The sequence below is a fragment of the Macrobrachium rosenbergii genome, chromosome 14, assembly GCF_040412425.1.
Source record: "Macrobrachium rosenbergii isolate ZJJX-2024 chromosome 14, ASM4041242v1, whole genome shotgun sequence".
Classification (NCBI taxonomy): domain Eukaryota; kingdom Metazoa; phylum Arthropoda; class Malacostraca; order Decapoda; family Palaemonidae; genus Macrobrachium; species Macrobrachium rosenbergii.
The window spans coordinates 33,234,884-33,259,883 of NC_089754.1; the positions used below are offsets into that span (position 1 = coordinate 33,234,884).

General features: G+C 34.8%; 1 protein-coding gene and 1 long non-coding RNA gene across 2 annotated transcripts in view; one reads left to right on the top strand and one right to left on the bottom strand.

Annotated features, from left to right (window-relative positions):
* The window catches only part of LOC136845884 (uncharacterized), a 315,993-nt gene extending 298,369 nt beyond the window's left edge, over positions 1-17,624 (bottom strand). The window contains exons 1-2 of the long non-coding RNA XR_010855286.1: positions 17,473-17,624; positions 15,366-15,387 (exon numbers count right to left, since the gene is read on the bottom strand). This is a non-coding gene — a long non-coding RNA (uncharacterized lncRNA). The remainder of the gene's footprint in view (positions 1-15,365; positions 15,388-17,472) is intronic.
* Positions 17,625-17,856: 232 nt separating this feature from the next.
* The window catches only part of LOC136845605 (dynein intermediate chain 2, ciliary-like), a 187,653-nt gene continuing 180,509 nt past the window's right edge, over positions 17,857-25,000 (top strand). The window contains exon 1 of the mRNA XM_067115768.1: positions 17,857-18,063. The gene's annotated coding sequence lies outside the window, so the exon portion shown is untranslated. The remainder of the gene's footprint in view (positions 18,064-25,000) is intronic.

Consider the following 25,000-nt stretch of genomic DNA (forward strand, 5'->3'; position numbering starts at 1 on the left):
ATTTACTTACCCGGTTCCGGCCTAAGCCAGGAGCCGGCTTATTATGCCAGCGATTTCAATGCGTCGCGTCATGTCTTTTAGAGCGTTAAGCTTATACAATTCTTACGGAATATCGACCTTACGCATTCAGACTTGCCGCATAATCCCGGTGATTTCAACGCACTCAGTCCCGCATTTAAGTTCGTTAAGCCTATATAATCCTTAAGAGTTATCGACCTTATATCCCGGTGATTTAAATGCGTCGCGTCATGTACCTAAGTGCGTTAAGCCTGTACAATCCTTAGGGAATATCAACCTTACGGATCTAGACTCTCATCACTACCCGGGTGATTTAAATGCGTCCTGACCTGCATTAAGTGCGTTAAGCCTACAAGATCCTTGAAGACTGCCTAACTTATGGATTCAGACTCTCCTCGCGTCTGATTTCATGCGCATATGGGCCATAACAGTATGACACGGGCATTACGCTAACGACCTTAAAGAACTACCGGATGCGGTCTGCGCGTTATTACCACGCTAAATACCAGCACACATCGGGAGCTGCTGCTTTACCTTAATGACTGTTAATTTCCATTTTCAATACGGGAGGGAATTGAAGGGCATACTGAATCGTCTGCCCGCTTACTGACTTATTTATTGGCAACTGCTCAGTTCGCCAATAGCTGGAAAGTATTACAGTATACCTCTTTGCAATTTCCCGTTTGGGCAGCTTGCCTCCCAATGACACTTCAACAGCCATAATACTTTTAATAAGATTTAATATATATAACCTGTTTTATACTACTGAATATTTCTTTTATGGTCCTCGTGGTCCAGTGGTTAGTGTATTCGCCTCACCGCCGAAACTCTTAGCATTTTCTGTTACCTCACTGTGTAGGCTACTTATTGGACGAAGTAGTGAGTTATGTTGTTATTTGGCTTTGAGGCTAGCAACCTCATCCCAAAAGGCTTGCTGAGATCTGTGGAGTGATGAGGTTGCTAGCCTCAAAGCCAAATAACAACAAAATTCACTACTTCGACCAATAAGTACACAATGAGGTAACAGAAAATGCTAAGAGTTTCGGCTCCCAGGAATCGAACCACATACCTCCCAGTGGTGAGGTAAATACACTAACCACTGGACCACGAGTGCCATAAAAGAAATTTTCAATAGTATAAAACAGGTTATGTCTCACTGCTCTTCCATCTATTCCCCGTAGGAGGATGGTGCCGTCAGTGAACCTCACGTGGTGCACTGTACACATTACTAAAGGGTGTTGTACATTGGCCCTTCGGGCCCTACATGCACCCACTGTTAAGTATACCTTAGTTTAACCAGACCACTGAAGAGCTGATTAACAGCTCTCTAGGCTGGCCCGAAGGATTAGATTTATTTTACGCGGCTAAGAACCAATTGGTTACCTAGCAACGGGACCTACAGCTTATTGTGGAATCCGAACCACATTATAACGAGAAATGAATTTCTATCAGTAGAAATAAATTCCTCTAATTCTTCATTGGCCGGTCGGAGAATCGAACGCGGGCCAGCAGAGCGCTAGCTGAGAACGATACCCAACCGTCCAATGAGGAACTACACCCACTGTTAAGATTTTGCTTCAAGTCCATTCCCGCTTCCTTTCCTCAATCTTGCTGTCCAACCTACTAACCATTATTTTTCCCCCCTTTTCTACAATTCCATCCTTGTAATGCATCTTCCATTCTGGATCTTTTTATATTGCTGTCCAACCACTCCAACTCCCACATCTTACGGATCTCTATCTTGCTGCCCAACCACTCCAGCTCCTTTTCTTCACTGTCTTAAGGAGCTGAATGGCCGAAACTGTCCCAGTGCTTGATTTGACAGCTTAAAAGCCTCATACAATTAAATTTTCCATCGAATGTACCCATTTGGCAACATAAACCTTCCCTAATGCGATGTTCTGGATAAGATGAAGCAACAAACAGACGTCAACACACTAACATTATACAGTATCAAAAGAGGGCGAAAAAAATTGGGCAAAAAAAAAAAAAAAATTACCAAAAACGTGTAACTTTGAAAAGAAGGAAAACTTGTTTTAAAAGAGAGCGTGAGAATGACTCGACACCAACTGGCAATTTGTACGAAAGCAATATTAATGTTATAGCATCTGTCAAATGTAAAGTTGACGTCATAACATCTGTCGAATGAAATGCTGACGTTATGACATCTGTCAAATTTAATATTGATGTTATAACATTGGTCAAATATAATATTAATGTTACCAGTAAAATATAATATTAATGTCATAGCATCTGTCAAATATAACACTGATGTTATAGCATCTGTCAAATGTAATACTGATGTTTCAACATCTGTAAAATACGACTGTACCTAGGACAAACAAAAGGAGGAGAGGTGACATCTCAAGTTCTTGGAAATGGGCCCTCCCCAAAAAATCCTTACAGTCAAAATAATTACAAGAACAACAATACCGACAACAACATGGCCTCAACAGCAGCAGCTGTTGTTGCAGTTAAAGGTGACAGAGAGAAAGGTATACAGTAACTCAAGAACTATCAGTGAAATATATATATATATATATATATATATATATATATATATATATATATATATATATATATATATATATATACATATGTGTGTGTGTGTGTGTGTGTGTGAGTGTGTGTGTGTATGTATATTTACACATTAAATTATACAAATGGGAGGTGGTTGACAAAACTGGGCATTCAATTTCAACTTCACTTTATTAACAGCAGACCTAACAGTAGCAAACATGCCATAAAAAAGAGAACGATATAACACAACCTGTTAATAAAATATATGTATATATACATACATATATATGTGTATATAGATATATATATCTAATAAAATCATAAACATGGAAAGTCTCATCTTTATTTTATTAATAATAATAGGAAACCTTACCAAAAGCAAGCAGTCCATAAAAAAAAACCTAAACAGACCCCCTCCCCGGCCATTATCTCTCCCAAGAACCCGTGGCATTTTAGCGTCCAGCAATCACGGTGCATTCCACGACCAATCACACAGTACACACGCATACACAGACATACCCGGGATACCCTGCCATTGATGACGTAATAACAGCGCCAGGGAAGACCCTGGCGTACCCAGTTGAAGAAAGGGCATGCGACCTCGTTCTTCTTCTTCTGCTGGGAAAAGACTTCGTATTCGGGGCCAGTGGAAGAATGGGGCAATTTCTGACGTCGGTGAGCCTTTCGTTAGGGCACTGGATGGGGGATGGCCTAAGGATGGTTGCTGTTGAGGTGGCTTGTGCTGGCATATGCTTTTGATGCTTTGGCGATGGCTGGCCCGAAAGAAGATTATATATATATATATATATATATATATATATATATATATATATATATATATATGTATATATATATATATGTGTGTGTGTGTGTGTGTGTGTGTGTGTGTGTGTGTGTATCATATATATATATATATGTGTATACACATATATATATATATATTACATCTAATATATATACACGGCCAATATCCGGGGTCAAACAAGTGCGTATGGCACCTATGACTTCACACTGACGTCACAAAACGTCAGACCACAAAAGTCAATCCCTTCCTTACGTAGGGCAGAAGGGTATGTTGCGAAAAAGAGAACAATACATATACCACATAATTCTAGCAACGCCAGAAAAAAAATTGCACCAAAATTTCTTCAGTATCTTCTAATATTATCTTTCATCTCTTCATGATGAAGACGAATTAACTAGACACGTAACCTCCGTTTGCAACCCTTCCAGTTGTATCATTCTTTTTTTTTTTCTAGCGTGACTGCACTGACATACAAACAATGGTATAATTATTACCCTACTGGTATCAACCTCCCGCTTCCCTTTGAGCAAAAATTCTAATACAAGATGGCTGATGCTTTAGACACGTACCGTTTAAACCTACAGTGCCTCTCGTTGACTTAAGTAACGAATTACGTACAGGTAGTTGGCTAACTGTGGTGGGTCATGAACCGGAAGGCTTACAGCTTCTGCTCTTACCCTATCCGAGGTTGGTGATTGGTTTAGCTTAAGCCAGCCTTATGCCAGAACAAATACCCAGTAAGCGTGGTAAGGTGTGTCAGGAGGAAGTAGGAAGCCTGGTGTGGACCATCAGACTCTGCCCAACCGCAGAGATGACCTTAAGAAGGAAAAAGTTACATACTAAACTACACACATACGCACTATACGTATACATATATATATGTGTATATAAATATATATATATACATATATATATATATATTCATATTATATATATATATATATATATATATATATACATATATATATATATATATTATATATATATATATATATATATATATATATATATATATATATATATATGTATACATACATACATACATATACACACACACACACACATATATATATATAGTAAATATATAGTGTATCTGTATCCAACTAATAACGTTCATCTCCCCCAAAATAGTCATCTTTCATTTTCTCTTTTCACCGTAATACCCTAAAAACTTGCCCAAGTCAGTCACTTCACTCTGCCCAAAAGAACTGCGACGGAAATAAAGGTGAAGATAAATGAGCCGTTTCGACCATGGCAAGTCCATTCGCCCTCCCATTAATGGCTGGAATGGGGGTTGGGGGGGGAAGACGTTCATTCTCCCTACCATTAATGGCTGGATTGGAGTTGGGGGAGGGAGATCTCTTCAGTTAAGACACTTCTGCTCTTTCAGGAAGACCATTTAAACATCTTCAGAAGATGGAGAGCGTGGGAACGCCAACCTTCCATTTCTCTCTCTCTCTCTCTCTCTCTCTCTCTCTCTCTCTCTCTCTCTCTCTCTCTCTCTCTCTCTCTTAGTCATTGTTGAAAGAGAGAGGCAATTGGCACCTGTAAACTTTTGCCTCGGGACGTGTTACTAGAGAGAGAGAGAGACCTATATACATCCCTCAACAATTATTCATTACAGTGGGACCGCAAATCTGTGTTAATTTATTTCTCTGCATTTTGACTACGGTACATACCTTGTACTGCAAGTGTCCACAATTCCCATTATATTCCAAGTGGTTTTGAGAGAGAGAGAGAGAGAGAGAGAGAGAGAGAGAGAGAGAGAGAGAGAGAGAGAGAGAGAGAGAGAGAGAGAGAGAGAGAGAGAGAGTTTATATAACTATTTATTTTCAAACCGGCTGAAAACAGAGAGAGAGAGAGAGAGAGAGAGAGAGAGAGAGAGAGAGAGAGAGAGAGAGAGAGAGAGAGAGAGAGAGAGAGAGAGAGAGAGAGAGAGTTTATATAACTTTATTTTCATACAACAGAGAGAGCTGAGAGAGAGAGAGAGAGAGAGAGAGAGAGAGAGAGAGAGAGTTTATATAACTATTTATTTTCAAACACCGGCTGAAAAGAGAGAGAGAGAGAGAGAGAGTTTATATAACTATTTATTTTCAAACACAGGCTGAAAATATCAGGTTAAACATTTGCATGAAAATAAGTGAGAGTATACTTAATTTAGCTCCTTAACCACCAACCCGAGTCGATTTACTGAAGTCTAAACCAGATACCATTTCTCAAGTCATGCAAAATCGACACGCCCACACACACACACACACACACACACATAAAACAGACGTAGCATATGTAACTGTATAAACTACGATATCATTTTTTTCAAATAAAAGAAACAAAGGCAAGTAGGCTAATAAACAACAAATAATAATCTGCTAACTACAATGTCATTTTTCAAACACAAAAAATAAATCAAGCAATAAATTTAGATGATAATCCGAATAATGAGGACTTATAAAAAAAACTACTCACACAAACAATGTTAAGTTACAAAAAACCTACAGTATATCACAAATAACTCTCACATGAGAAAACATTACCAAAAGCGACCGACAATTTTGACTCGCAAAACGTACAAAGAAAAAAATACACACAACTATTTCTTCTTCTTCTTCTTCTTCTTCCTTTACTTACATGGGGCCTCAGCTGGCCCTCTCCCGTCTATTCCTCGCTCAAAATAAATTCCTGTAATTACTTATGGTTTATGGCATCTAAAAAAGGACTTGGAGGTCGAGTCCAATGGCATAATTAGTCTTTAGAAATATATATATATATATATATATATATATATATATATATATATATATATATATATATATATATATATATATATATATGTATATGTATGTATGTATGTATGTATGTATGTATGTATGTATGTATGTATATGTATATGTATGCATATGTATGTATGTATGTATGTATGTATGTATGTATGTATATATATATATATATATTATATATATATATATATATATATATATATATATATATATATATATATATATATATATATATATATATCTGCCTTGCTGCCTTCTGACTTTCTTCTCCTCCTCCTCCTACTCCTCTTCCTCTTCCCCTCCCCAATTTTCCTCCTCCTCTTCCCCCTCCCTTCCTCCTCTATCCCCTTCCCTTGTCCTCCTCCACTACCTCTTCCCCTTACCCCTTCCCCTTTCCCTATTCCTTCTCCTCCTCCTCCTCCTCTCATCTTCTACCTCAGCCTCCTCCTCCTCATCATCCTCCTATTCCTCTTCCCCATCCTCTCCCCCTCATCCTCCTCCTTCTCTCCTCCTCCTCATTTCTGTGTCAATACCATGAAAAAAATGTCTTGAAGTCATGAAATAATATTAAGGTGATTAAAATGCCGAAAATAAACTTCAGGATAGACACACAAAGACGAACAGGTAAGCAGAATAAAAAGAGACATAAAAATAACGAAAAGACAGCCTAATAAATGTGATACAAATACGGATAATTAAAAAATTCAGACAGACCACAGAAATTAGGCAAAACTTGACTCTCCACACGAAACGAAAATGATCCAACGTGAATGGTACATCACTTCACATCCCTCCACATCAAAGAGGTCATAATAAAAATAAAACTAAATTAGGAAAACGGGGAATTAATGAACCGAGAAAACAAGACTGAACAGAAAGAAGCCTCAGAATACAAGGTTAAACGGGTCACGAGAACACCAGGGAAGTCCCCAGTCCGGATTCGCATACATGACCTGTACGTGGAGTGAACTGACGTCACTGACCAGTGGTTTGAGCTAGAAAACATATTTCATGACTTTTCCTCTTGAGAGATGTTAATTATCAGGCTCTCCGACCCATTTTTCTTCGCCCTCTTTCTCCTATTTTCCTTCCTGAGGGCTTGAGAATTTGTAAAACAATAAGAAAAAAAACTTCTCTAATTTCCTTCCTAAGGAATTGACAATTTGCAAAAAAATAAAAATTGTAAAAATAATAAAAATATCTTCCTCCTAATGTCCTTCCTGAGGACATGAGAATTTGTAAAACAATAACAATATGAAAAGAACTTCTCTAGTCTCCTTCCTAAAGAATTGACAATTTGAAAAAACATAAAAGTTGTAAAAAATAATTAAAAATCTTTCTCCTAATTTCCTTCCTGAGGAATTGAGAATATGTAAAACAAAATGAAAGTTTGAAAAAAAAAACTCCCTTAATTTCCTTCCTAAGGAACTGATAACATGTAAAATATAAAAGAAAGAACCTGAAAATTTGCCAAAAAAAAAAAACCTCTCCTAATTTCTTTTCTAAGGACTAGACAATGTGTTAAAAAACCTTTCTGCTAATTTCCTTCCTAAGGGCTTGATAATTTGTATAAAAAAAAACACGATTTACATCTTAAGTGACCCCATCTTTCAAAACATTAAAGCATTAACTTCACAAAAAGTCTAGTAGTTAATATATCAAGGTACTCGATTACAGACACGCTCCCCAACCCTATCATCAGAGCCAAAATAAATTCAAATGAATGAAACGATTTCTGTCCACTTAATTCTTCGCGTGGTCATTCAAAGACTCGTCATTATATATAATTTATTCGGTCGTCATTAGGATAAATGGGTAGTTAAGTCTCTCTCTCTCTCTCTCTCTCTCTCTCTCTCTCTCTCTCTCTCTCGTATTTTCCCCGTGATAATTAAGACAGGATGGACTTCAATTTCTCTCTCTCTTCTCTCTCTCTCTCTCGTATTTTTCCACGTGATAATTACGACAGGATGGACTTCAGTCTCTCTCTCTCTCTCTCTCTCTCTCGTATTTTTCCACGTGATAATTACGACAGGATGGACTTCAGAGTCTCTCTCTCTCTCACACACACACACACATGCTCCACCAAGGGAAAACCCGCTGACCTTAAAACGTTATATAACAACTACTTTGCGAAACTTGGGGAATAATGAACTTGACCGAGACGAATAAAATACGACCTTGCCTTCCATTTAAGGAGAAAGACGACTTCGCTGGCGAAGTCGTAATTACTTCTTCAACGTCCGCAGAAACTGGCCCTACTCAATCCCCAAAGTCAATTTGACGTGACCTTCTTGCCCGAATCCACTGGCCACTTATCACAAGCAATAGAGAAGCTTAAGAGTCAAGTCCACAGAATATATTTATTCTGCATAGTTTTGAGTTTCTCTGAATATACAAGAATAAGTCAAATATGCATTTCTAAATTAATGAAACAAGACTAAATGGACAACAACTTGCAAAGCAAGCTTCTAAGCAACAGAATGACCGTAAGTATATATATATATATATATATATATACACATATATATACATATATATATATATATATATATATATATATATATATATATATATATACATATATATACATATAAATATATATATATTATACATATAATATATATAAATATATATATATATTATACATATTATATAAATATATATAATATATATACAGTATATATATACAAAATATATAATATAAACATATATATATATATATATATATATATATATATATATATATATATATATATATTATACATACACAAAAACACACACACATATATATGTATATATATAAATTCCTCCCGTATGGCCTATATCATATTCTGGCTTACTCATCATTCTTAATGAAACATTATTCATTAAGAAAACCTCCCTACATATAGATTCGTATAATTCATTAACAAAACATCCCAACGCAATCTGGTTGACAGAGGACCCTGAAGAAATAATACAGAAATAATATAGAAATGACTACACACGATAAAAGAAAAATGACATTTTCTACGTCATGACGTTGCGATAAACTATATTATATTTTATATATATATCCTGCAAAACCAAGTTTAACCCTACAAATTATGTAGTTCATGAATATATTAAAAAAATTCATCATGTAACGTTTGTTTCCGTTAAAAGAAACCAAGTAGATACTGAAAACCTTAAAAATACGCAAGCAATTCTCTCTCTCTCTCTCTCTCTCTCTCTCTCTCTCTCTCTCTCTCAGTAATCACTGGCTGGCTTTCAAATCAATTTGCGGTTCCTTAAATCAATTTTGCGGCCTACCGAACAACTTCCTCTTTGACTTCTTACTGGAACCGGAACCTATTTCAGGGTAATCTTTGTTTGCCCAGGTGGCACAGAAACAGTTAGTTCAGAGTTTTTTAATTGCAGACGGAAGACGATTATGAGAAACGAATGCCTCTTTGAGGATAATTAAAATAAGTGAAGGAAGAAGTTAAAGTTACGAAAGCGGAGGAAAATGTACTGAAAAATTATTATTATTATTATTATTATTATTATTATTATTATTATTATTATTATTATTATTATTATTATTACTATTATTATTATTCAGAATATGAACCCTTTTTAAAAGATACAAGCCCACAGAGACCAATGACTTAAAATTCAAGCTTCCAAAGAACATCGAGTTCATCTGAAAGAAGTTACGGGTGATGGGAGATATAGAACGAAGAGATCAGTTATTAGAAAAAATAAATTCACAAATTAATAAATAAACAGATAAAAAGAAGTCGAAATCCTGGTCTCCTTCATCTTCTAAATACTTTAGCGTGGTAAAGGAAATATTTTGGACGGAGAGTATAGATAAGTGACATTATGAGGAATCAGGTGAATGATAAAGGAATATTCACGGGGCCATTTATTACAATCTCAGCACAGAACACGGGAAAACCTATACAGCGTTTTCTCTCTCTCTCCTCTCCCTCTCCCTCTCCACACACCCTCACTCTCTCTCTCTCTCTCTCTCTCTCTCTCTCTGTATATACACATATATATACACACACATATATATATACACATATATATATACTGATATATATATATATATACTGTATATGTATATATATATACATATATATACATGTATTATATATTTTATATATTTTATATATATAATTTAAAATATATATATACATATATATATATATATATAATGTATATATATATATATATATATATATATATATATATATATATATTATATATATATATATATATATATATACTGTATATATATATATATTATATGTATACAATATGCTCCAGCGATTTTTACACACAATTTCAAGCATCCAACTAATTTGCCAAACGGCCTTGAAACCCTTTTATAATAGCAGCCCTCTTAAAAAAAATAAATAAACCCGAGCCCATATTTCGCAAGGCCACCAACATGCTTTCATATCCGGCCCATAAATATATATGTGAGTGCTTTACCTGAGCACCATAAAGATTACGCCCAACTCAGTACTTAAAAAAAGAAATCTCGGGTCACGAAATGTCCGGATGCATTAGGTCAGAGGTCAACTTGCCACCAGATTAGTTCTAACATTTTTGTTTTTGTTGATATTTATTTTTGTAGTTCCCCTTTCGATGTTTTCCAGGGCAGGGTATTTCAAAACAACGGTACTAATTGTTTTGCTTCCGTTTAATACTAAATTTAGCCAAATTTTCTCTATCTGCGTGCAAGATACTGTGAAATGACTGAGAATCTAACAGAGGCCATGTTTGGTGCCACCATCCAGCGTAACTCAGAGTAAATATTCCAATCAATTAAACGTGACCTTTTAACAACTAACGGTATGAAATTAAGTAGAAATAAAACATAAAAAAGTACAAAATCGCACCGAGATAATTGCTGTAAACGAACCATCATTTCCAGTTTTTTAACATGTACGGCGCCTCTATCTAGGGTTCAAAAGGTATATTTTTACTGTCAGGTAAACGCGACGAATATTTCAGTCCCCGGTTATCATGCCGAGTGACCGTCTGCTCTCCATTTTTTTCGTTAGGACGAGATACAATTTGGAGGTACTGAAACGCCATGAATTTACTGGAAAAAAAAAAAAACTAAAACTTCAAGGTTCCAGAAACGGACTCCGGCCAAGTATCAACTACAAGACTGCGTTTCAGTGATCACTCATGACAAGAAAGAAAAATCGCCCAAATTAATGACTGAAAATAATAAAAATCAAAATAGATAACAACAATATGCTCTGTTACTTTCTTAGCGCTAAAACGATCCCCCTTATATGCGATTTATTACTGTATAATTCTGTAAAATATCAAAGCCAGGCAAAATACCTGGTAAAGACAATATGTGACCTGAAAATCCTATATTATATTAAATTTGTATGGGTGTTCGCTAATCTGCACCCCTTATTTCGTGCGTCAGCTTCTATTTACACTGGAATTTTCGGTGTCAATGGTTATAAATTCATTCCTAATACGGTAACCATGAAATTGGAAATAAGTACAGTAGATCTTGCAGCTTCACTTATATTCGCCAGAACTAATTTTACGTTCTTCAGTAGTACTGATTATTTCTTCAGCGTCCTCTCTGTTGCAGCTGCATTACTTCCCGCCTTTTTATATCTATTTCTATGGTCTCTAGTAATTCACCTTCCAAAAACCTGGTGTCGCTCCAATTTGCACACCTCACTAAAGCGTATATCTTTCGCTCTCCATTTTCTCCTCCTTATCTAAGAATACATCTTCCGAGCCAGCAGCTATATGAGTCTAAAAAGCTAACGGGTAGGTCTAGAAAAGTAACGTTGGTCGGGTTGAAAATCCTTCAAATAAATTGACATTTCTTTCATACAAACCATCTCCGAATCAACCCAGCTTTACGCCTTTCGCAGTTCATCTCACACCACACTTAAAAGTACATCCTTCAGTCTCCACTTTCCGCTCCTTATCCACGGGAACATCCCAAGAGACAGCAGCTGTACAGGTCTATAAAGCCACCCGGATAGGTCTAGAAATGTGATGTTGGTCGGGATGAATATCCTTAAAATTAAATAACATTTCTTTCAAACAATCCGTTTCCGATTCACCAAAGCTGAGATTTCAAGTTCATCCACACCTGCGGGAACAGCAGCACACGCCAATACCATCAATAACCGATGGAAAGGAAAAGTGGGGGGGCGGCTGATCTTTAGTGCCAAAATGGCCTGTAATTAAGAGCGAACTTGAGAGGCGCTGTCACGACTCCACTGAGTCTAGGCAAACAAACAGACGCAAAGAGACAGCAGCCGTAATCGATCGTCTTTTGTCTGTTGTCTCCTCGACGTCGGCCTCAAAATGCCAGAGGCTTAAACGAAAACACTGGCAGGTTTCTTTAGCCTGACCTTACAATTAACGAAAGTGTGAATTTCTGAGCGATGATGTCACTCCGCGGATGAGATCATCTTTAGTCTCATGCTCCACATACACTGACTCTGGTGGGGGTATAAGAGCTTGTGCACTTACAAGCCGTTTCCAAGCTCGGAGTCATGAGGTTCTGCAAGTGCTTTATAATTATGAAGCGATGCTGATTCTTGAAATAAACATTACCAGTCTGGTTCAAATATTAAAATACCAAATGGGCTAAAAACAAACACATACACATATACAATAGAGGTAACTGGGCAAACACAAAGTTTAGCAGGTACGGACTAAGCGTGTGGCGTAGGAAGCCTCTCTAGTTACAAAACAAAATTAACTAGCTTCCACTTGATCATCTACTGTTAGTAATTTCCAATTATAAATTTTAATACGGTTAAAATAAGACGAACGGCACATTTACCACTCATCAAGGTTGCATTAACCAACAAGCAGCATCGATTCAAATGTTACTGGGGTCCAGTTTTCTGAGTTTCAAATGTTACTGAGGTCCAGTTTTCTGAGTTAAAATGAAATGTGTACAGGCTCTTGTTTTTTGAGTAGCCGGTAGAAGATGGATTAGTTGCCAGTGAGATCTTTAAATCAGGAAAAATATAAAAAAAAATATATATACACCAGCAGTATACCAGTCCTGTCTGGATGCACAGCAGAGCGACAGAGTTAATGTTCGACACTTCCTCCATAACTCTGGAATTTATTTTGAGTAACTGAAGCATCAAAAATAATATAGAATGCTAAGCAAAATATTGGATTAATTTATATGAGAGTCGACTTCACACTAGAAACGCTTGTTATAAATATATCTATACACATTAATCTAAAATGCAACTGGAAATCAAATGAGACAATACGTCTAGGCCCTCAAGACTTTTAAACTCTCATAAAAAATGCATTGAGTTATAAGTACTTGGAATTTATATGCCAGCAACTTTAACGTTTTATACACACACACACACACACACACACACACACACACACACACACACACACACACACATATTTATATATATATATATAAATATTTAAATATATATATTAAATATATATATATATATATATATATATATAAAAGTTAAAGATATAGAGTTAAATATAAGTACTTATATATATATATATATATATATATATATATATATATATATATACATATATATATATATATATATATACATACACACATACATACATACATACATACATACATACAAACACACACATATATATATATATATATATAAATCACGTAACAAAATTATTCACGTCATACACTGTACAGTACATAATTTAGATGCCTGCGTTAACGGCAATAAATGAATCTAACCGTCCCAAATATTGGAAAAAATCATTATTGCACATGTAATACAATAAATCAAATATAACAATAAACATAATATAACAAAACACAAACAAGAACATAAAAACATTACTGAATTTAACATTCACTTGTCAATACTGTTCAAAGTACCACTCCAATTTTTCTAACATTATCGTATACAGTACGTCACGGCGTCTCTATCAAAAGTTCAAAAGGTATATTTACTGTCAGGTAGACATTACAAAACACAACAAGTCCTCCGTTATCATAGCTGTGTGACCATCTGCTCACCATTTTTTATTTTCTATTTAAGCCAAAAAAGTCAGTCATCCTTTTCTCTCAGCCTCTCACTTTTTATCTTTTTAAACGATGATCATTTATGTCTGAAAAACGGCGTTGTCCCAGAGTATCGAAAACATAGCCTGTCATAAAGGCTTTAAAATCGACGTTCAAATCATAGACTAGACTTTGCGAAATTTGCGGGGCAAAAACCGCAAAAGTTCTCGGGAAAAGGAGAACACTTTCACGCTAGTATCTGATGGTGGTAACGTTCGTTTCGGGGGGGCGGGGGAAGGGGGGAGGATAATGCCTCTCTTTAATCAAGAAGGAGACTTAGGCCTTATTCGTTGCGTCTAGTTGTTGCTTTGTATCTGCATGAAGTTGCTCTTATTTGCACTTACCCTCAAAATGATTTTATAATTCTGTAATAATTGGGATCACCATTGGAAGTCGCTACGAAAAATTTCGATTTTTGCTTAACAGAAAATAAACATACCGAAGTGCGTACATTAAAATGAATACCAGGAATGCGTAGGATTCAGCTCAAATTTCTTGACTTTATACTGTATATAAAAAAAATCACCCTAAACACTTCAATTGTTTACAAAAAAAAAAAAACTTGACTTGCAAAGATTTTACATATGCTTTTCCCTCTTGAAGCAATTTCACAGATGAAGCACATGAGCACTAAAAATTCTTTTCAGCAGCCATCTACACTAGTCTTACAATTCAAGAGAATGCTTAGTAAATTTTCTCATAAGGAATTTGCCAAAAAGAAATTATCAACAGAACCCACAACTCCAACAGTTCACTAATAGTTCCAAACTCACAACTGCAACAGTTCATGAAGTTCCAAATTCAATATTACTTATCAATTACTCATCAAACGATATTCATTAAAACGGCTAATTAATAAACCTGATTTTTGCAAGAACTGGCCTCATCAACTTACGGATAGAATATGAAAATCGTTTCACACTAAAGAATGTACTAGCATATTAATATATGTAAAAATAATGTACAGACAGTACCAGACCAATTAGCCTATATGAGGCCAAATGTAGACATTTCAAATCAACTGTAATTAAACAAAATCAAAGTCTAATGCCAATCCTGACACATATGCACACATCAAATAACAATCCCTAACCACAGGAGCAAATGAAATAACAATCTTTACACAACCGAACAAATTAATCAATATAGACTCCCTTGGGTACCGTTTCGCATCATCACTTACCTTGAGTACTCGAAGGCGAGACCTGAAAAAGACGATAAATCCATTATTAATGTGTATTTCAGGAGAAATGTGTATTTCAGGAGAATGAAAGTTATAAATTACATGGCTTTTATAAAAAAAATAAAGATTATCAACAGATTGCCACAACATTTAAAATGGAAATCAATTTTGAATAATAATAAAATAAGAATACAAGTTCTTGTTGCCATGTTGTTCCTAAACATTATGTGGGGTTTAAGCATACAGCTGGAGACTCCCTTCTACTATGGAGGTTTGAAAAACAAAGCATAATAAAGTGAAAGAGTCTTGTGCTTGGCAAACTGTTCTCGAATCAATTCAATTAAAAAAATCACTTATTTTTTTAACCAACAGAAATGGTGTAAACAGGTTTACTAAAAAAACAATCCCATCATTTGCATGTGGTGTAATCTGCAAGTGAACAGTCTCACATGACTGGCACAACTGGCCCAGTGGGGAAAGCAATAGTTACTAAGGTGTATTAACCCCTACAAGATCCACCATCTCTAAAATACTGTAATTAACCTGCAGTTTTTAGCATTCTAACCTTTACATAAGTTTAAAAATTACCATATTACATAATCAAGAAAATTACCATATTACATAATCAAGAAAAAGGCTATATATATACTGTGAAGTGGCATCTGAACAACACTGTGTCACCTTTACTGAAAATAACACATAAAGATACACACACTACATCACACTATAATACATAAATTCCAACCACAAATACAATCACAGTTACGCACCTTGAAAATATGATCAGGTGTGAGGTATGGACGTCTAAAAATACTTATTACTTACATATAAAGGTTTAAATATGGACGTCTAAAAATACTTATTACTTACACATAAAGGTTTAAAAACTAACTACCAATCCTGTTCATAATTGTACCACAATTATATACTTTCATGGGAGATTTAATTGCTTCAGGGCCAAGTACAGTGTGCTGAGGATGCCAGCTATCCGTGACATTTTCCTCATTTACATATAATCAATTTTCAGGTGACATATTGTAGTACAGTACATCAACTATCATTTACATGTTTTCAATGAAATTAAAGTTTTCTTCTCAGTTTCTCTATTTGATGACTTTGTGCAAAACGCCTCAGTTTTTTTTTAATATATCCACTCTCCTACCCAACATTTGCTCTTATAAATAATGGGGATATTTTGGTGGTAATGGAACATTTAATTTTAAGAGGAAATAAGGTTTCAGAATTACCAATAATAGCATGTGAATTTATGAAAGGCTAACCATACTAAAACCTATATGATATGTATGCTATCCTAACCTGAACACAACTAGACTTAATCATTGATTTCAACTGTGGAGAAATTTCTAGGTTAGGCTAGGTTTTTCCACAAAAATATCAAATTTATATTACGGAATTTCTTAATAAACGTTCTGATTATGGTAATTACATGATTAAATTAATTTCTCTCAAAATACATGAACTATGCATGGGCTATGTAATTTTTCAGCTGCTTGCATTTGCCCACTCCCCTAGAACCCCTTAGGCTACAAAAATGTTTCCATGGTGCCTAGGCCTATACTTACATGTAAAAACTCCAAAAGCACTTGTGTTTTACACAAAACACCTACCATGTACACATGTGACATAGGCCTAACTGACACCAATGGATTAACAAGTAAAAAACGGCTAAAACTACACACTGCTACACTCTTAAATTGGACACTTAGCCTACACTAGCTCTAGGCTATTCATCGATTCTCACCATTGGTTGTAAATGTAGATTTAAAACGCTGAATGTTGAGTTATATAGGCCTAAACTGGCTTGACCTGGCTAGGCCATTGCCGCTTTTGTAGCCACAGAACATGATAGTCCTGAATTAGGTAAGCCTATTAGTCTGCTAAAATTGCCCTCGATTAGGGTGGCTCAGATTTATCTCTCAAAATTACGGTAGAACTATGAAGTTGGTCTATGTAAATTAACAAACTACAAATCAAATACAATTTTATAAAATTTGGCTAAGCCCATTGGGAGTCAGGTTGCCCTAAGCCGAGCCTGTACTAAATAAGCAAACCCTAAGCCTATGCACACTTAAATTTACCCACCAACCTTTCATGAAAACCGTCCCGAGCCTCACCGGTGATAAAAATCGTAAAAAATTATTTTTTTAACACTAATTACACGATTCACAACCGAAAGTAATCACTTATTTATCTGAATATGAAGATAATAATTTGGCAGAGACGCACGTCAAAATGAATGTCAAAACAGACTTCAGCAGACACCGAATGACTATTCCCACATTATTATAAAGGCTTTTCTAATTCTGTATAACTTCCTGATTTATAAAATCTCATTTTTGTGTATATGCTTTATATATAAAAGGCATTAAAGGTAATAGATTAATCACATTCCTACGGGATTGTGAAATATATCTCATTATGTGGCACATGTGTCAGCTCGAGTGTTGTCTGAATAGTGTCTGTCAACATCAGACAGTGTTTATGTTTGCAGTTGTCGCTTGATTTCATAAAAATTGTTATTAATTCGTCCCAATTTATGATTACTAATCATACATTTTTTTCCTTGCTGGTATAAAGTGTGTGTACAAATTTAAAAGGCTCAATATAAACACCAACAAGCCTGCTAATGACAAGATTTAACTTTAATGGCATATAACAGAAGGGATTCAAGCCTAATGTGAGTATACAGTCTATCTTAGCATATAGGCCTAATTGTAAATGTTTTGTTTTGCACATTCAAATTTATTTATGAAGTTACTGGAATTTTGCCAGGTTGGTTTTGGTTATCCTGTTTAGCAGCGCCAAATAGAAGCCAGTGTGTTTTTTCTAAATTATTTTAATAAAGTTTTGTAACCCGTATGCATAGTGAAGGCTAATGCTAGGCGGATGTTAATGAGCCTATTTAAATATTTTAGTTCCAAGCACGAATTATGTCAGTATGTTTTTTCCTGCCAGATTTTATGTTTTATTTGCAATTACTGTTTAAGCAACCAGTTATTTTTTGTGATGATTGTAGGCAATAGCTTTTTAACAAAAAAAAAAAAAAATCATGCATCCAGGCCCATTTGACCACCATCATTGGTGGTACACCATTAAGGTTTAGATAACTATCTTATATGATAAACTGATTTCATGCTGGACACATGAGCATTTTATTTTTCTGACTGCTCAACCTTTCTTGTGCAATCTAGATTATTTTTGTTTCCTCTGCTTTTTTATTGGTAATATATCTAAGCCTAATACTTCTCCTAACCTAACCTAAGCTAGGACAGTAGGTCTTAAGTGAGCATGATCCACTGAAGGGATATAGAGATTTATTACTTCTGTATATCTTCAGAAGCTTCTTAACTTTGTCTTGAGTCATGTCAGTGCCAGTCAGTGGTAAAACATATCCCCTTGTATAGTCTGGCACATGTAGATATTTTTTGTTGACTTCTTTTAGTTTATTTATTAATTATGCAGACAATATTACTCTTATGTTCTGCTATGGTCTTTTTTTCACATATTTTCATTAACATTCTTACCACAGATGTTGTCATCAAGGGGTCAGATATGGAACAAGCTCTCTTACTCTCTTCAGTCTTGTTTACTGTCTGCCTGAATTGATACCTGGTCTAGATCCTCTGCACTATCATTTGATTTATTCTGTGAATTGGTATGAAATGCATTTATGTTCAGCATTAGGTTTTTGTGATTTGAATGCTATTTGATAAATTTTTGCTTCCAAACCTAACGTTTGTGGGTGCTCACCCGTTCTCCCCATGTTGCTATAGGGTACTGTATATTTAAAATCCAAGATCTTTCAAGTTGCTTATTGATGAAAATTAGCTTCGTAATCCAAGTAAACATGACAAGAAATTTATTAAAATTTCAACCATAGCTAACGAGATTATATAACTACTAGGTAGATGTTTGCAAATATGTCCACCTACCCAGATTTTCAGACAATTTGTTTCCATTCAGAATATACGAGCAGGATTCTCTCTCTCTCTCTCTCTCTCTCTCTCTCTCTCTCTCTCTCTCTCTCTCTCTCTCTCTCTCTCTCTCTCTCTCTCATGCGCGATAGCAGAGACAACAAACAAGAGAAGACGCATGCCTGCTGGCGACGGGTCTGGGAATTGGAATGTCACGGCCTGCCAGGCAACATTTTACCATAGAATCGTGACTGACGGCTGCTTACTGTTGACACCCATTCTCTACTAATACCCCTTTAATGGCCTTCTCCAAAATGCGCTTTCCTTCGCGACCTTCGTGTTAATGTTTCCTCAGCCTGCCTTAAAACGTTTCGCTCCCATTCCATACCTTAGGCGCACGGTCTAGACCGGGCTTAGGCGACCCCTAGTCTCAACCCATTTTCCTTTCTTCCTTCCTTCCCAACCCATTCTCCTTCCTTCCTTCTTTCCATCTTCTGTTAACCATTACTTTACTTCGGTTCCAGTTTCTTCCAGCCTTTCAGAAAAAGCAAGAAATTTTTAAAACTCAAGGTGTACTGTGTTTTAGTAATTTTGTCTATGTTGCAATTTTTTTTTATTTTTTTATTTTTATATCTGATGTTTTGCTATGGAAAAATCTTTGTAATTCTCTTTGTCTCTGTTATTGTATAGTATATTTTTCGCTTTTGTCTAATGATTGCAGATATCTAACTTTTTGTGTACTCTGTGTATTGCAGAATTATGCTAGTGGTGATATATGTGATGGTGTCACTGACATCATAGCAATAATGATAATAATTAATTCTGAAGGGCAGCTTTAATTACTTTTTGTATTTATGGGCTAACCTCGTAACATTCGTCTTGCCACCTCAGATTATGTTTCTACTGCCTATATTGTATTTGGTATTCTCCTGGTGCTTCTGTTTTTCCTGGGATAACTTTTTTTTTTTTTAAGAATCGGATCTATCGGTTTCTTAGTTTCCTTGGATCTGGACTATTAAAGCACTTAGGTTGCCTGTGCCATTGGCCTCTGCATTGAAAAAATAGATGAATGTCTAGCTAAGTATGGTAATATTTAAGTAAGTTTACAACTACCGCTACTGTGTGTTTCTGTAAACTGAATTATGGTGCTCTGCATTTACTATTAGTAGTTTTAAGATTTTGTAATAGTGAAATTCCTGCAGTCGATAGATACTGTCATATATATATGTATATATTGTATGTATATATATATATATATATATATATATATATATATATATATATATATATATATATATATATATATATATATATTACTAATAGGACTCATTCAAACTGGATGGTATCTAGTGGAGATATTTATTCAAAAAAAAGTTACAAGCTTTTAGGACAAACAGTCCTCATTCTCAAGTATGAGAATGAGGACTGTTTGTCCTAGAAAGCTTGTAACTTTTTTGCTTTTTTGAATAAATATCTCCACTAGATATCATCCAGTTTGAATGAGGTCCTGTTAAATTGTACTAATGCACAGAACAATTGTGTATGTGATGAAGTTAATATATATATATATATTATATATATTATATATATATATATATATATATATATATATATATATATATATATATATATATATATATATATGTATGTATGTATATGAATAAATATTCCCTGTTTTGTATTAGGATAGAATGAAGAACATCAATTCCAAAACCACCATTCTTACCTGCCAGTCTTCGCACCGGATTATATTCTTAAAATAAAACAGCCATATTTCTCCTTATAGAAAATTGACCGATGTAGTCTCGACCGTTTTCCAGGAATCGCAACTGCTACCTGGAACTTTCGACTGGGAATTCAAAAAGACAGTTCCCAGAGCTCATTATCCATTTAATTTCTTCCGGAGGCATATTAACCTTTTTAATTTCCCTTATCCATCTGGATTAATGATGACAGGATAAAAAGGGCGGTTCTTGGAAGGATGGATAAATATTGCGAGAAGAAACTGACGCTCGTCATTAGCTCAAAGACGCCGCTGTAACGTGATAATGTATTTGTAAAGATTGAAGAATTTAACGACGGAAGTGATTAAGGGTGCGCCAGATATTATTCTCTCTCTCTCTCTCTCTCTCTCTCTCTCTCTCTCTCTCTCTCTCTCTCTTAACGGTACTGTTGAATAGATGCCAACTTTTACCGTTGCATAAGCGTGATGTTGCAGGAATGTGCTTTATGCCAGGATTTGAACGTGCTTGCGTGTTTATGCTATCGTGCGCATGTAGACAGTAGTTTTTTTTATTGTTTACTGTTGACTCAGATATCCTCTGTCTCACACACACACACACACACTATATATATATATATATATATATATATATATATATATATATATATATATATATATATATATTTGTATATATATATATGTATATATATATTTATATATATATATGTATATATATGCATATATATATATACATATATATATGTATATATATATATATATATATATATATATATATATATATATATATATATATATATATATATATATATATATATATATATATATATATATATATATATATATATATATACATACACTTTTTAGGTCAGTGTAAGCCCATTGGATAAGGTTCAGCCACATTCAGTGCATTGGTAATGTTTCTATAAATATTCAGATTTTACAAAAGTTATTTATTCATGTGTATTCTTTATCGTAAATATATATAAAAAATGTTTAATGGAAAGTTTGGTAACGTCATGAATCCTCCAAACACATGAGAACATATTTACCTAATGCGGTTAGTTATGTAACACAATCTCTCTCTCTCTCTCTCGTTCTGTGTGTGTGTGTGTGTGTGTGTGTGTGTGTGTGCGCGCGCGTGCCCCGTGCAGACAAGATTCATGAGTGCGTGACTTTAGTTTTTAACGCGATTGCGTCTAAACAGAAACACATCCCAGATTTTGCCTTAGGCTATTCCCAGTTTACCGCCGTTCATTTCTACTTCATTTTATGGTTCTTGTAAATAAAGTTGATGACAATAAAGTTGAATTAGAATCGTCCCCTGTGGCATACGACGTTTAGATCGTCGAAACGGTTTTTTGAGAATTTAATTGTTTTTATCTGTGCCTTTGAATATCTAGGAAATTAATAACAATTTAAATTTTTTTTCGCTTATTGGGGATGAAGTATTGGAAGAAATTGTTTGGGAAAATTTTGTAGAATTGCATTCATACATTCCTTTTCATTTTTCTTATATACACATCTCAACCACGACGTGATAACGACGGGGCGAAAAGCAGAAGTCGACCATAAAGATCGGAAACATGGCGCTTTCGTGTTCGGCCCCGTAAGTAAATGTCAACGCGGAAGAGTCGGGGATAAGATTCAACAGTAATGGGCAGCTAAGAGCCATTAATTGTCACGCTTACGATGCTGATCACGCCAGATCGCTGGTGTAGGGAGGGCGGGGGTGGGGAGGGGGGAAAGGGGGTGGGGGAGAGCTGCAGGCAGGCGATGATGGGAAAAATTCTTCAGCCTGGAGAAGCTGAAGGAATGTTTTTTTTTTTTTTAATGCGTAATCGTAGGCGAGTTGACTTGAATTTTGAAGAAATCGACTTTCTTCTTAGTACAGGGCAGTTTTTTTTTTTATATATATTTTTTGTCGTAAAATGACGATTTTCTATCATATTTAAGTATAATCGAAGGCGAGTTGACTTGAATTCTGAAGTAATCGACTTTCATGTTGTTGCAGTATTTTTCTTTATAATTGTAAGTAGTTTAAATATTATTTTTTGTCGTACTCGTACGTACTTTAAATGACATTTTTTTTAAATAGTTGGCGTAATCATAGGCGAGTTGACTTGAATTCTGAAGGAAATTGTTAAGAAAAACATCGGCTTTTGCATTGCTACAAATTTTTATCATAGTCGTAGGTAGTTCAAGTGACATGAACGCCTTTTGATTATATTAGTTTTTATAGCAATTGCAGGCACTTTAAATAACGATTATAGTGAATTTTTTTAATATTTAGGAAATAATCGTGAAGGAAAGAAATTGACTCTCGCATCATTACAAATTTTCTTTTTATCAAAATCGTAAGTAGTTTAAGTGGAAATGGCACGAAAGTCTTAGAATTACATTATTTTTATCGCAATCGTAGATACTTCAAACGACGTGAAATGTAAAACTCCAGTCTTCAAAACAATCTTACCATTATATCATTTCGTTTTTGTGAAGATGGTCATTTTAACAGAGTTGAACAAAAAGACAACGATTTTCCCCACTGTGAAAATACACTTTCTTTTTCTCTGGAAATTCTCTCAAAGGAATTATTACGCAGTGTTGCGTCAGTGGCAGAAATTCCCACATTTATTATGTCCGAATATGTACAATGGATCACAGCAATTAATTTTTATCAGAGTAGTTGTTGACATAAGCGAATGGAGAGGGTGTTCTGATGCGAGTCAGTTTTTTCTTGATAAGAAATGGTTCAGTATTGCATAACTGCTGTGGAATGAGATAATCACGTCTCTTTAGTACTGAGGGTACCTTGCAGTAAAAACTTTCGAGCGATCAAGACACAGATTGTATCTACCGTCATGCAGCTAAATAATTTAGGTTTTAGATACCTTTCTACTATTATCAGTTTACCTACAGTATAACTTCATTATATTTACTTTTTATGCCAAGCAGTATGTCAGAATACTCTTCTTTCAAGGGAGTAAGAACTTCAGTGCCTGGTACATTCATGGTATATCTGTTGACATTGGAACCTCTTGCACCATATCAGGATTTTATATATATGATATGTATAAAGTATATATATATATATATATATATATATATATATGTGTGTGTGTGTGTATATATATGTATATATATATATGTATATATATACATATATATATATATATATATATATATATATATATATATATATATATATATATATATATATATATATATATAATATCGCTAAATCAGCATGATGGAAAACACGCAGTGATGTATATGTAGCCGTGCATAGAAAAACACGGTAACATAAAACAGACTTAGGCTATATAACAAAAACAGCCAAAAAAAAAAAAAAATCCCCTCACCTTTTTGCAACCATGCTGATCGTCCAAGATAGTTTGATGGTCAGTTCCTTTTATAAGATTAGCCTGCTGATGCTCCCGATTGCCAAGCTTATCAGTCATATAATTACAAGCGTCATGATCAGCAAATTACGAAGTATTAAAGATGGTAATTCGCCTAGGCTGAGGAAATGTTTTGCTGTTCTTTAATCCTAGACCGACGGAAAAAGCGAAATAGCCGCCCCCGCCTTCCACCATTTCCTCTCTCTCTCTCTCTCTCTCCTCTCTCTCTCTCTCTCTCTCTCTCTCTCTCTCCTGTAATAGCCTCCCCACTCTCTCTCTCTCTCTTTTATATCAATATATATATATATATTATATATATATATATATATATATATATATATATATATATATATATATATATATATATTTAATGTATGTATTGTAGTGGATATTTGTGTTCAAATGGTCGCTTTTTATTTGATATATACTGTGATTATGTAATGATATGATTACCTTTAAGCTGATTAAAGTGTCATTAGTGCAACTTTGTTGGTAAGTCATGCTTAAATGTATAATTCTGTATCCCGTCTCAAGTGTAACTTCTATACGGAGAATGTA